The 12836-nt window shown below is 33.3% G+C and overlaps 2 long non-coding RNA genes across 2 annotated transcripts in view; one reads left to right on the top strand and one right to left on the bottom strand.

Moving 5' to 3' along the window:
• LOC142220943 (uncharacterized) overlaps nucleotides 1-5679 on the bottom strand; it is a 176444-nt gene extending 170765 nt beyond the window's left edge. The window contains exon 1 of the long non-coding RNA XR_012717931.1: nucleotides 5435-5679. This is a non-coding gene — a long non-coding RNA (uncharacterized LOC142220943). The remainder of the gene's footprint in view (nucleotides 1-5434) is intronic.
• Nucleotides 5680-11564: 5885 nt separating this feature from the next.
• LOC142238621 (uncharacterized) lies at nucleotides 11565-12004 on the top strand. Its single transcript, XR_012722777.1, has 2 exons — nucleotides 11565-11753; nucleotides 11811-12004. It is a non-coding gene; the product is annotated as an uncharacterized LOC142238621 (long non-coding RNA).
• The last annotated feature ends 832 nt before the right edge of the window (nucleotides 12005-12836 follow it).

The raw sequence follows: 12836 nt of genomic DNA, 5'->3' as shown, positions 1-12836 counted from the left end.
TTGTCAAAATTTTATTTCTATAGAAAATTTTTGCAGTTTTATTTCTTTAGAAAATGTTATTTCTGTTGAAATTTTTTATCAAAATTTTATTTCTATAGCACATTTGTTAAAATTTAATTTCTATAGAATTTTTTTCCTAAATTTGATTTCAATAGAAAATTTTATTTGACGAGGAATATTTTGCAAAGTCTACTAAAACATCAAGTAAAAGATCTACCATTTTTGGTGGAATTCTACCAATTGTGGCAATCGTGATACAGAAACTACTTATTTCATAACAAAATTTTCAATTTAATTTTTAATTGAAAGTAGTTTATTTAATTATAAAATTTATTTTTTAATTTGATTAAAAAAAATATTGTAACAGTTAATTAAATAACTTTTTAATTGGATAATATTTCTTTCTGTGTATATAAAAATATTTCCCGAATTTTTTTAAATTAAAATAATGATGAAAATTAAATTTTTAAATACAAACATTCGTTAATCCTCTTTCCCCGATATTACATCAACTAATGACTTCTATAAACAGTTTAATATCAAGAAATAAATGATGAGGAATTTTTCAAAATATGAAGTAAAATTACAAAGTAAAATTACAAGTAAATAAATAAATATTTTTTGTCAATATTTTAGGAAATATTTCTAAATAATATATTTTTTAAAATTTTTGTTATGTATTTATTAATACCATGTATGAAATACAAAAAGTTTGTAGTCCGTAACATGTTTATTAAAACTAAGTTCCAGTGATTGTGCATTGTTTAAATTTCATATAATTAATACTATAATTAATAATAATTTTAAATTTCTAATTGTTGAAAAAAATTATACCCACTCAAATTTTGATATTATTATGACGATTGATACAATAAGAGAGGTAGTGTCAGTCTTACAAAAAACCAGATTTGTTTTTTTTTTAAATCAATGTTAATAATTTTTTATAATTAATTTGAAATTTATTATAAAATATGCAGAATATTGATTAACCATTGCAATAATTTAATGCTAATCTTACTTTTTTTTGGCCAATTCTGCCGTAATATTCAAATATTTAAAAACTCAAGGCATACGTTCGAATAGATTATACGATTAAATTGAAAAAAATGTACAGCTAAATTTTTACGTTTAAATAAAAGTGATAAACTTCGGCTTGGTAACGGCCCTTTATATTTTACTGACAATAATCTGGCAGCAACTAACATAAAGTGTTAACTACCACTCTGTGACAGATAGATGGCGCTGAGAGCTGAGGCAGTTGGTAGAATTCTACCAAAAATGGTAGATTTTTTACTGTTTGGTAGATTGTTAGAATTCTTGATGTTTTGGTAGTTTTGCAAAATATTCCTCTTCAACTTTACAAATTTTCTATAGAAATGAAATTTCATATAGAAATAAAATTTTGACAAAATTTCTTAAAGAAATAAAATTTTGACAAAATTTTTCATAGAAACAAAATGTTCTATACAAATATTAAAAAAATAACAGAAATAAAATTTTGAAAATAATTTTGTATAGAAATAACATTTTGAAAAAAAAGTTGAATAGAAATAAAATTTTGACAACATTTTTTATAGAAAAAAATTGACGAACTTTTTAGTAAAAAAAATTTACAAAATTTTCTTCCTACATAGAAAATTTTGACAAAGTTTCCTATAGAAACAAAATTTTGATTAAAAAAATCCCATAGAAATAAAATTTTGCCAAAATTTTCTATAGAAATAAAATTTTGAAAAAAAATTTTACAGAAATAATATATTTCAAAAAATTGTATAGAAATAACATTTTAAAAAAATTTGTACATAAATAAAAATTTTAAAAAATTTATATAGAAATACCATTAATGCACAGAAATAACATTCTTAAAACATTTGTATAGAAATAATTTTCTATTTGATTTTTATTTATATATAATTTTTTTCAAAATGTTATGTCTATACAAATTAAAAAAAAAAATTGTACAGAAATAATATTTTGAAGAAACAAATTGCACAGAAATAAAATTTTGACAAATTTTTCTATAAAAATTTCTTATAGAAATAAAATTTTTAATAAATTTTCTAGAAAAAAAAAGTTGACATAATTTTCTATAGAAAAAAAATTGACATAATTTTCTATAGAAAAAAATTGATAAAATTTTCTATAGAAATATAATTTTGAAAAAAATAAATAAATTTTAATAAAATTATATGTAGAAAGAAAATTTTGACGAAATTTTCTATAGAAAAAAAAATTGACAAAAATTCCTATAAAAATAAAATTTTGCAAAATATGTTAAGATTGTTTTGTTTGGTAGTTTTGTGGTAAAATTTTCTCAAAATGTTTCTTTAGATTATTTTTGGTTCGAGTGACAGCCGTGGTTATGTCTCGTTTTATAAAGGCATATTTTTCATTAGGGATTACAAAAAAAATTTCAAAATTTTGGAAAAGTAAATTCTTCTAATTGGCTGCGATAGGCATAGTAAATATTTTACAAAAATAATAAAAAAAAAAACACAAAAACAAACCTGGAGGCTAAAACAGATGCTTAATAAATTTAAATTAAAAGAACAATTGAAATACATATGATAACATAAATGATTTGTTCAAATTATATCCATATAAATATACATCAATAGGTTATAAAATAATATTTTATTAAATAGAAAATAATTATTATTTTCTATTTGATAAAAAAAAAAAACAAGATACAATAAAATCAAATTATCTAAAAAAAGAAAATATTTTATTAAAATTGTGTGCTAATACATTACATGCTTGTGTTTATTTAACCAAAAAAATCCTCTACATAGCTATATAAGAAACCGCAATTGAAATCAAAAACAATATATTATACATAATCGAATACAAATGTAACTATAGTATGATTGATCCCATAAGAAAAATGTACGTAGTATGACATAGGTGATAAATTATCAAATAGTATCAGAAAATAGAAAGTATACTCTCATATAAGTTAGAATTATAAGTAGATAAATAATAAAAAGTAATGTTACTTCGTAGTATAAGATTTATTTATTTAAATTTAATTTACTTTGTCGTATTCAAGTCTGACTATATTAAAAATTATTACATATATTTTTTACAATAATGTTTCAATCAATAAATATTTGCATAAGTTAAAAAAAAAAAAACTTAATGAGATTTTATTCCATTTCCACACTGTGGAACAGGATATTAAAAGTTAGTGCATATGTTTGCAACACCCAGAAGGAGACGAGATAGACACATGATGTCTTTGGCAATAATGCTCAGGGTGGGTCCCTGAGTCAATCTAGCCATGTCCGTCTGTCTGTGAACACATTTCTGTGTTCAAAGTCTAGATCGCAGTTTTAGTTCAATCGACTTCAAATTTGGCACAAGTTTCTATTTTGGGTCAAAATAGGACCCCATTGATTTTGAAAGAAATCGGTTCAGATTTAGATATAGCTCCTATATACATATCTTTAGCCCGATATGCACTTATATGGGCCCAGAAGCCAGAGTTTTATCCTGATTTGTTTAACATTTTGCACAAGGAGAACAATTAGTACTGTAGTCAAGTATGCCAAATTTGATTGAAATCGTTGCAGATTTCGATATAGCTTCCATATATATGTTTTTCCGATTTGGGCAAAAATGGCCAAATACCCACATTTTCTTTATAAAATCACCACTGCCTAATCGAAAACTTGTAAAAATTACTCAAGTTTGCCTATACTTCTAATACGCATCTATCGACAAATAAATCATAAATACACTTTTGCGAAGTTGCCTCAAAATTGTGTCAGATTTAACTGTTTCCCATATTTTTTACTAACATTGTATTCATCGTTTTCTAAATTCTGAATTAGTCCGTACGTGGTAGAGAGCCAGAATTGAAATATGGGGGTCGCTAATATGGGAGCTATATACAATTATGAACTTGATGTGGACCAATTTTTGAGTGATTGGGGATCGATTTATCTGAGGGCTATATATAACTATAGACCGATATGGACCTACTTAGGCATGGTTGTTAATGACCATATACTACCACAATGTACCAAATTTCAACTGACTCGGCTGAAATTTGCTCCTCCAAGAGGCTCCAAAACCAAATCTCGGGATCGGTTTATATGGGGCAATATATGATTATGGACTGATATGGACCACTTTTGGCATGGCTGTTAAATATCATATACTACCACCACGTACTAAATTTCAACGGAATTTTGCATCTCCAAAAGGCACCGGATGTTAAATCTGGGGATCGGTTTATAAGGGGGCTATATATATTTATGGACTGATATGAACCAATTCCTGAATGGGTGTTTGAGGCCATATATTAACACCACGTACCAAATTTGAACTGAATCAAATGAATTTTGGTCTTCCAAGAGGCTCCGGAGGTCAAATCTGGCGATCGGTTTATATGGGGGCTATATATAATTATAGATCGATGTCGACCAATTTTTGCATAGATGTTAGAGACCATATACTTCCATGTATCAAATTTCAGCCGTATCGGATGAAATTTGCTTCTCTTAGAGCCCCCGCAAGCCAAATTTGGGGGTCAGTTTATATGGGGGCTATACGTAAAAGTGGACCGATATGGCCCATTTGCAATACCATCCCACCTACATCAATAACAACTACGTGTGCCAAGTTTCATGTCGATAGTTTGTTTCGTTCGGAAGTTAGCGTGATTTCAACAGACGGACGGACGGACGGACATGCTCAGATCCACTCACCACGACCCCCAGGGGGTTATGGACCAATTTTTGCATGTTATGTATTGCCATCCTTCGGAAGTTTATTCTGGATTATCGACTCTTCCACCATTGGCTCAGATTACTATCACAGTTATTAAAAATAATACAAATACTAATAATGGTGGTTTAGTAGTAATTTAAGCAAAATGGTTCCTTAATATAACATACATATAATATCATAACTGAAAGATCTCAGATACCTGTAAGAATTATTCGAAATGTAGGTAAGGTATAGTGGCAGCCCTATATTTTTGGCTTACATAGTCTATTCGGTGTATTGTAATTCAACAGTAGAACTTCTCTCTTGTTAAGAAGTGCTGGTCATTTCAATTTACCATAGATGTTGAACTTTACTCTTGTTAATGAGTGATTAACAAAAGTTCTTGGTACTCTGTCGAAACTGGGATTGGCATACTAAATTTTGGACAACGGTGGCTCCCTTGATAGAACGCTTAGAGGAGCTTTAAGAATATTTCCCACATGATTTAAATATATGGAAGGTGTAAACTTCGACCCCATTTACATATTTTATTAAAGAACCAGGAAACCTTTGGTCAAGATACCAAATCGCAATCAGCCACGTTCAGGGAATTTGCATATTTGCATTCCTATTATTTGAAGATTTTTAGATCTTCCAGCCAGTGTAGATTATCCTTCACCAAAAACAGGTAACTAAATTTAGTAATACATATTAAACTTACCCACAATATTTGCCGGTTCCTTATTGGTTTTATGTTTATGTCAGAAGTATCAAGATCATGTTTTCCATGAACCGTGCATGAAACACACCACTATTGGCAATATTTTGAGAAAGTCACCAATAATACTTAGATATTTAGACACAATACCACTCACTCCAATCTTTTTTATTAGCCTTTATCTTTTTTGATGGCTTTCAAATCAGAAAGTTATAAAACTCATCGATATTATATTTGCCGGCCCAAACTGCAAGCCGTTTCAAATCTGCACCAACACAAACTGACATACACTGTTAGTGACATCTAGCGTCTATATTGCACATTGCAATCTCTCTCTTATAAGTATGCCAATAAACATAAGCACTGGAGATATGTTTATATCCAACACGCTTTCATACATTTTGCCAAGGATTAGGCTCAAATTCTATTTGAGAAGAATTTGAGAAATAAAACACAAATTACCCTTAAAAGCAGAATTCAACATGTTAGCAGCATGTTTTTAATACAGTAGCAAGAATTTCTAAAATTGAAATTCATTTTAATTATTTCAAGCATACAAAGAAAAAAATTCACGAAAATTTTCCCAATTAAAGGTGGGTACTTTCTTCGGGTTTCGAGTTGAAAATCATTTTATTTTCGCGATTACCTTTCCTGATATAATAAAAATTTTAAATGAAAACCAACATATTCCTATAAAGTCTTGCAGAAATCTGGAGGAACAAGAAACTGCGAATCAATTGAGTTAATTTATCTATGTTGTATTGAACTGTTTTAATAAAGTCACCGCGAAAATTTCAACTCGAAAACCGAAAGTAGTACCCACCAGCGCTTTCACCCGGGATTCTGAAAAAAATAATTCGAATTTGTTAAAATTATGGCTGTTTATGATTGTTTATTAATAAATTGGAGTCTTCACTCAGTGTAAGCGGTCCTTAGATTTCATACCCGACAAATTTATGGTACACCTTGAGTAAGAATTTATTATACATGCGGTATACTAAACAGCACAATTTTATCAAAAATCGAAGCAAACGAATAATGAGTTCTTGTGAAATGGAATTCGTGTCACATAGAATAAAAAGCAATGCTAAAAGGTCCATCGAAAATGTGACAAGATCGCGTTTATCTGATAAAAATTTGGATGCCTTGATATTTTTACTTAAATCGATGAAGTACAAAAGTATACGAATATACGCCTAATCCCTGCCAACATTTGTTGAATTTGACGGCGCTTCTGAGAATCCCCACCACGTCGAAAACAATCGTATATGACATCCAAAACTGGTCGGAAAAGCGCCGTCACTATTGAGAAGTTGTACCACGCCAAGTTACTCTAAAAACGTATTGCATGAGTGCAATTATTAGTTGCCTTTTTTAATAAATTTAGAACGACGCCAATAAGAGCCCCTTCAAACTATCAGAAATAGTGCATTTTGGTCATAATATTTGTTCTTTTGTTTTTGTTAATAAAATTTAATTAAACTAAATTTGTTTAATGTACAACAATTTAACATATTTAAACAATCCCAAAAATTTCGGGATCCTGAAAAATCCCGGGGTTCTATATTTTGAAATCCCGAATCCCGGTTTTTTTAAATCGATCCCAAATGACAGCCCTAGTACCCACCTTAAAGTCTTATGCGCTTTACAGACTATCAGTTATTCCGGACGACAGTGCTCGTGTCGAACATATCCCATATATTGTTGTTGTTGTAACAGTTTATTGTGATTTCATCCACTTTTATGTTATACGCTTTGGTACTTCAGCTTGTGGCCAGATCGAGGAACTCTGCGACTAAGGTGGGGTGCGTCCAGAGTGACCTGGCGGTATGTCGGGTTGGTTTAGCCGGGCAAGAGAAAAGATGACGCGTGTCGTGTGGCCCTTGGTTGCAAATTGGACATACGTCAGCTACGCTGCTATCAATCACTGATAAATAGGAATTGAGGCGGCTGCATTTGCCTGATCTTAACTGGGCTAAAACTACCTTAGTCTGCCGTGGGAGGTCTCTTTCCTCCGGTGCTATGGGCGGTGGACGGACTCCGAGATCAGGATTAACCTTGTAGCTTCTCACCGCTTCAGCTACAGTATCCTCATGAATCCTGTTCAAACCTGCCTGGTACGCTGCTTGATCTAGAGGTTCTCTTTTGTAGCGCTGTCGAATGTGACCCCAAGAATCTTGGGGTAATTTGTGGTCGGAATTATTTCGCCATCGACACTAATATTCAACTGCTTGCGCACTTCTGCCGTTCATGTAGTGAATAGTGTAGCTGAGGATTTGAGGATATCCTCAAGTTTCTCGCAGTGAAATAACTGGTAAGATTAGCTAAGTAGATGTTATCAACATTGGGCCCAGATGCCAAGATTGTACAGTCATCCGCATATGATACAATCTCGACGCCATCAAGTGGGCGTGGAATCGAGGACAGGTAGACGTTAAACAGTGCCGGAGATATCACCCCACCCTGGGGAACTCCCTTTTTAACTCTACGGGGTTTTGACTTTTTGTCCCTGAATTCCACGTACGACTGGCGTCCACACATATAATTCAGCACCCAACGTTTCACTCCTGCCGGTAGGAGTGAAATAATGTGGCATGGTTGACCGTATCGAATGCTTTCGAAAGGTCAAGCGCCACGAGGACGTTCCTATGACACGGCCTGGGCTGATTAAGTCCCTTATTGATATGTGTCGAAATGGCATGTAAGGCTGCCGTCGTACTATATACCTTACGGAATCCATGTTGATGGTGGGCAGCTGGAAAATTCTCCACAAGGCTAGGGAGGAGTAGTGCCTCAAGTGTCTTGGCTACTGGCGAGAGAAGGGATATCGGTCTGTACGATTCACCTTTACTCGAATCTTTGCCTGGTTTCAGTAGTGGAATCTCCCTTCCCATCTTCCAGACATCGGGTATAATGAGTGATTCTAAGGACAAATTGTGGAGTCTGGTCAGGTACTCAACTCCCAGTATTCCCAGATGCTTCAACATTAGCATTGAAATTCCGTCGGGGCCCAGCGCCTTAGATGGTTTCGCGCTGTTGATGACACTGGTAACTTCGGCTGCAGTAAATTATGGTGTGTCGTCGGCTCGGAGACCACTTATGCGACGTGTGGCTCTCCTTTTCACTCTATCACTCTCGGGATGCTCGACAAACTGTCGGTTGAAGTATTTGGCGCATCTCTTCGGATCAGTCACGTCGCCAAAGGTGACTGAAATCCCATCATCCCTTGTAGTTCGAGAGGGCTCTAACTGTTGATCACAATTTACCAGTCCCTGTGCCTAAGTTACATTGCTTCAGGTGCTCTAACCAAGTGTTCCGCTTGTGCTCGTCGACTATCTTAATAATCTCTAGATTTAGTTCTCTGATTCTAGGATCAGCAGGGTTAGCACGACGGCTTTCATCACGCTTGTCTGCGAGTTCCGCCGCTTCGGCTGGGAAGTTGGGCCTCACTTGGGCAATTCGACCAGCAGGTATGAAGCGACGCCTGCTGCGTTGATGATGTCCCGAAACGCCCTCTGGGCAGCATAAACATGAGAGGGGGACGGGAGCTCACTGAAGCGGCGATCGGTGTATTCTCTGAAGCCTTCCCAGTTGGCTTTCTTTTGATTAAAATGTCCGGCGTTCAGAGGTTATGAAATCGAAGGGTCGGTGAGAATTATGGGGAGGTGGTCCGATCCCAATGAAATTACGGGTTGCCAGGAGACGTTATTTATCGTGGAGCCTCTTCGTTCACCGTGCAAAATGTGGATTCACCTATCTGCTCTGTTAAAGCTATGCCTCTCTGGTCATTACCTAGGAGAGAATGCCAAAGTTCATGGTGGGCATTAAAGTCTCCTAGAACCAATCGTTTATGCCCGCACAACAGCCACTCAATGTTTGGGCTATAACCTGGAGCACAGCTACCAACCGGCGGTATATACACATTGTATAGCTCTATCTCGGCAACCCAAGACTTGACTGCTACCCCCATACATTCCATATACGGGTCACTAGTGTCTGGCACAAGCGGGATAGGTCTATACTGCACGGAACGGTGTAATATGAAAGCCAGGATGGATACAATGTGCGATCCTTTCGAAGCACATTGTATCCATCACAATGGCGTAGGCTGCAGGTGGAATTCAGCTTAGTTTCCTGGATCGCCGCGACCCTTATCCTTTTCCGATTCATAAAGTCCACGATCTCACTAATCTTCCCCCGTAGCCCGTTGCAATTAAATTGCAAAAACGATACACTATCCGGAACATTATAAGTTAAGTCCGAAGGCATAATCGATACTGCTGCATGTTTATGGGATCGATAACACATTTACCGATTATTTAGTCATCGCCGACAAGTCGTATCGATCCGACACACTGTAAGATTTGTGATGGACAAGATTTGTGGTGATAACGGTGGCACTATGAATTTAAGCTGTGGCTGTAGCTCGCCGGAAATGCGGGTTTCGATCCGTTATTATCCATCCATTTAAAAATAAGTGCCAGGTGTTGATAATAATTTCTCTTTTAGGTTAGGTTAGGTTAGGTTATGTGGCAGCCCGATGTATCAGGCTCACTTAGACTATTCAGTCCATTGTGATACCACAGTGGTGAACTTCTCTCTTATCACTGAGTGCTGCCCGATTCCATGTTAAGCTCAATGACAAGGGACCTCCTTTTTATAGCCGAGTCCGAACGGCTTTCCACATTCCAGTGAAACCACTTAGAGAAGCTTTGAAACCCTCAGAAATGTCACCAGCATTACTGAGGTGGGATAATCCACCGCCGAAAAACTTTTTGGTGTTCGGTCGTAGCAGGAATCGAACCCACGACCTTGTGTATGCAAGGCGGGCATGCTAACCATTGCACCACGGTGGCTCCCTATTATAATTTCTCTTTTAATTTTTCTTAACGGTGAACAAGTAGAAATTCAAATATGAATTTCTTATTACAGAAAGACGGACAGACAGACATTCTTTAAATGTTTTTATACAATTCCGGAAATGAAAATGAATTTTATTAATGATTTTTTTTTTTGAACCTGTTGGATGTGGTTCGTTCGGCTACCCCCCCTTAACATGACCCTTATATAGATCATCCTTGAGATCCTTTTTAGCCATTTATTTTTATAAGGAATCTCCCAAGAAATTTCCACGACACTTCTCTTACAAACCAGCTACATCCTCAATCCTTTAATTAAAAACTCAGCACATTTTAATTTCAAAAATCGATTCACATTTCAATATATTGTTTCGAATTCATTATAAAGGGTTTCGTGAAAATTTGTATAAATAAATTTGTATATGAACTTACTCCTAGATATCAATTAGAAATATAAATATAAATACATAATAATAAAAAATTAATAATGAAATGATAATAATAAAATCCAAATTGTGTTAAGTTTTTATGTTATCAAAATCATTCTTTATACTTTTTATTTCGCTAAACTTATTTTCTTTTTTTTTACAAAATATTGAGAATGGATTTGGATGTTATTATTATTATTTGAATACAAAAATGATTTTTATCGATTACAGGTTTTCATATGAGTTTTTTTCTTTTTTTTATTTAAATTTTTATAAGTAGCAATTTTTCGATTTATTTGTACATAATTGTTTTTGTTTTATTCTTGTTCGTTTTCTTAAAAAAAAAATGTTTAAATAATATTTCAAATATTTTCTTTTTGCTTTTGTATATAATTTCACAATATAAGCTTTCAAATTGTTTTCAAGAAATTTGGCTTATTGATTTTTAGGATTTAATTCATTACATAAGATTTCAAATATGTTTCAAAGAGTTGATTTTTCTCTTTTTTTAATTTTAGTAACATATTTATTTTCAACAAAAAAAGTTACTTTTTAATTTTTGTATTTGTATTAATTTTTTTTTAATTTTTTTATTTAATTAGATTACTTTCGTTTTTAATAAATTTGAAGTTTTACTGATTTTTCTTTTTTGTTGTTTTATTTTCTGTTCCGTTTTTACAAAATGGCGAAGTAAAAAATAGTGAAGCCACGTGAATTTCAAGTTACGTAAGAAGGTTTATGCAAAATTTACGTTCTCTTTTTTCGAAATATTTTTATAGTTTATTAATTTTGAGTGCCCTGCCAGCATTTCAAAGTTCCATTTCAACCTCATCGTTACCACAGACTCGTAAATGTCACTTCAACCATCATGAAAAGGTACATCAAAAAGTACATGCAAGTAATTTGCCATCCCTACTGTTAAAAAAGCCATTTTTTTTGTGAAACGCCAAGCGCAACCAGCTTGTTATATTTTAATTAAATAAAAACGAAAATAAAGTTCTGAAAACATAGATTATACGCTTAAAATTGTGAAAGGTATATTGGTGAACAATTTGGTGATTTTCCAAATGGAATAAAGTGATTGTTTTTCAGATATTTTACAGACACGCTGCCTCCATGGAATAAAAACACTGGTTGATAGACGCAGCAACATGTAACTCGCTACTTGTAACTCAACATCATCATTAATGCCAAAAATTATGTTAAATGTAATGTGATAGTGGTATAAATGTTATATTTTTAAGAATTTGTAAATGTTTAATCAAATTAATAAATATCTAAACAAACGTGTTTTACTCGACCACAATGATTCTTTTACAACTATCTTAAAATGCACTTTTTCTGATTGTTTGGAGGGTCCCTTATTGGCGTCGTTCTAAATTGATCTATAAAGGCACCTAATAATTGCACTCATGCGAAACATTTTTGTAGTAACTTGGCGTGGTACAACTTCTCAATAGTGACGGCGCTTTTCCGACGAGTTTTTGATGTCGTATATGATTGTTTTCGACGTAGTGGGGATTCTCAAAAGAGTCCCCAAATTCAAAAAATGTTGGCAGGGTGGTAAATTTTTAATGAATTTGCTCATATGAATATTGTTGCTGCATGTTTTAATGTTTCTACTCACTTAACATTGTTTCCGTGTAGTAGAGGTTATTAACCTCGGGATTTCGTGTGCCTTCAGGGTTGATATGTCCCAAGTTGTCACTGACCAAATCACAGACGAATTCCCAATTAGTGAAACCAGTACCTTCATAGGGTTTCCTAAACCCAAACGTCTCGACACAAATCCTATAATTTCCAATATACCATATACATATAATTAGATAAAAAGAAATGTAACAGTTGTGCTGGCGCACATTGTTCATTTATTCTTACCCGAGGTATATTTCATAAAATGACGAAAAGTTCTCATAAATCCAATAAATCCACTTATTAATGTCGCCTAATATCTATATTTTAAAAATAAAACACTATAATCCCGTCCAGAGTCTTCTATAATTTCCAAAACTTTACCGAAAAAAATAATATTTCCATATACCAATGCCGATTTAAAAATTCAAATTTGCAGGTTATTTCGCACTAACAACAATACTGCCAATTCAACTCCTATGTGGG

The sequence above is a fragment of the Haematobia irritans genome, chromosome 1, assembly GCF_050003625.1.
Source record: "Haematobia irritans isolate KBUSLIRL chromosome 1, ASM5000362v1, whole genome shotgun sequence".
NCBI classification, from domain to species: domain Eukaryota; kingdom Metazoa; phylum Arthropoda; class Insecta; order Diptera; family Muscidae; genus Haematobia; species Haematobia irritans.
The sequence above is the reverse complement of the archived record's forward strand: the minus strand, read 5'-3'. Positions and strand labels throughout refer to the sequence as shown.